The sequence below is a fragment of the Triticum aestivum genome, chromosome 5A (assembly GCF_018294505.1).
Source record: "Triticum aestivum cultivar Chinese Spring chromosome 5A, IWGSC CS RefSeq v2.1, whole genome shotgun sequence".
In the NCBI taxonomy this organism is placed as follows: domain Eukaryota; kingdom Viridiplantae; phylum Streptophyta; class Magnoliopsida; order Poales; family Poaceae; genus Triticum; species Triticum aestivum.
The window spans coordinates 175,685,633-175,687,909 of NC_057806.1; positions in this window are offsets into that span (position 1 = coordinate 175,685,633).

Sequence of the window (2,277 nt, forward strand, 5' to 3'; positions counted from 1 at the left end):
GCTAAGATCTAAGCTATGGAAAGAACAACACAAGAGACACAGGGTTTATACTGGTTCGGGCCACCGTTGTGGTGTAATACCCTACTCCAGTGTGTGGTGTGGTAGATTGCCTCTTGGGCCGATGATGATGAACAATACAAGGAAGAACGGCCTCGCGAGGGTCTGTTCTTGGCTGGGGCGATGAACTGCTGGGAGGAGTTCAGTCACCCTTCTCTCTCTCTCTCTCTCTTCCTGGTTGTTGATCTCGACCTCCCTCAACCTCTCTCTTCTCTCTTGTGGGTGGCTGGTCCTATTTATAGAGGCCCTGGTCCTCTTCCCAAATATCGAGCGGGAAGGGAGCTAACAAGGCGGGCTAATTTGAAGGGGGACAGCTAGTACCGGCTATCCTGACAAAAGTAGTCTTCGCCTGCACAAAGCTTTGGTGGTGACGCCGTCTTGGGCTCCATGATGACCTCCGTCTTGCAGTCCTCCTGGTCTTGGTCTTGTTGCACCGAAATGGCAACCTTTGCCTGATGCCTCGGTACTCCGCGGCTACGCTTGCCCCCTTTGCACAAAAGGGGAAAGGAGGACACTGCGTGGGCTGGCACCCGCCTGGCGCCCTTGGTCGTCATGGCTTGCGTCACGGGCACCTCGTGAGGTACCCCGCCTTGATCTCTCCGCCTCCTCGCGAGCCAGCCTGATGAGGCCGTGCCTGAGGAAGCTCCGCGTCGTCCGCCCCGCGAGGCTTGGACCCTCGCGAGGGTCTTGGGTCTGTGTTGGTGAAGATGGGCCGTGCTGGGGCCCCCTTTGAGCCACGCCGCAGGCCGCAGGCAGGCAAGTCTGGGGACCCCCGTTCCCAGAACGCCGACAGTAGCCCCCGGGCCCAAGGTGCGCCCGGACTTGGCCGTGCAGGGAGGCGGAAGGGCAAGGAAGAAGCGCCGTGGGCCCTAACAGCCTGCGGCCTTGGGCGCCGCGAGGCGGTTGAATGGACGTGGGCGGCACTGTTCCCCCACGACCCCCTTATTTTGCGCCATGCTAGGCGGACTCGTAGTTATACAAAGCCGCTCCCCTTTTTGTCGCTCGAGCGCCCTCTGTCCTTCCTCCGCTTGAACTCCAGCTTCTGTTTTCAACCCAATCTCGAACTCCCCCCCCTTCCCATCGCCATGGCTGCAACGAAGAAGGGAAGAGGGAAGAAACCCGTGCCTCCGCCTTGCCCGCCGCCGTTGGCGGCCCCCGCCGAGGGCTTGGGCAAGGTCAGCTCGGCTCTGGCCACTATCTTCAACGAATGCGGGAGGACGACAGCCTGGCCCGCGTCCCACTTCTCCATCGACAAGATAGTCACCGAGGTCCCGTATTTCGCCGACGCCCTGTGGGCGGGTCTGGTTCCTCCCTTTTCTGATTTCTTCAATGCCGTGCTTTCCCACTATCAGATCCACATGATGCATCTGGGTCCTGAATCCATCACCCTCCTTTCGGTCTTCGCCTTTGTTTGCGAGGCTATGATGGGCATCCTTCCTTCAGTTGCCTTGCTGCGCCTTGTCAACCCTACCCAATGCTGGGCGTGCGTGAGCTTCGTTGCCGCGTCTGAGACAGCGGCCTCTGGGATTGACTTCAAGCTCCCTCTGCCCGTGGCTGGGTTCCGCGAGCGGTGGCTGTATGTGGATGCAGGGGTGCCCAGCCCCCTCCTATCGGAGCCAACTTCGCCTACTGTCCCCAATTCGGGCTGGGGCCAGGAGACGCTTGAGAGCCCCCGGCTCGTCTTCGTTTGGCACCGCTTCGCGTTCTTGAGGTCGCTTGGCGTGACAGCGCCCAAGGTGGTGAAGGAGTTCCTGCTACGCCGCGTTGCTCCTCTCCAACGCCACTCCCGCCGGATATGGGCCTTCAGCGGGCGCGATGATCGTATGAGGCTCCAGGAAGAGAACCTGACGCCTGAAGTGCTGAGGACAGCGCTCTTGACCCTGACTGGGGACCCCAACCCTGGTAGCATCCAGCAGGGAGGGGCCTTGTTGTACCTCTGCCAGAGCAGGGGCGATTTTGTGAAGCAGATGCCTATCTTTGATGAGTGGGGGCCGCGCCCCTCCGGCCTCCAGGGACCTCGCGAGAACCCAGTGATGGTGACTGCCCTTCCAGTCGGCCACGGCGACTCTTCCTCAAGCGGCGGAGCAGGGAGGCATGAGGCGCCAGAGGCCGAGGGGGCTCCCGGCGGGGTGACAGCGCCGAGCGATGCTCATGAGGGAGCAGCTCTTGGGGCCCGTGCCACTGAGGCTGAAGGTGACGAGCAGCTGCCCTCAGCGCCTG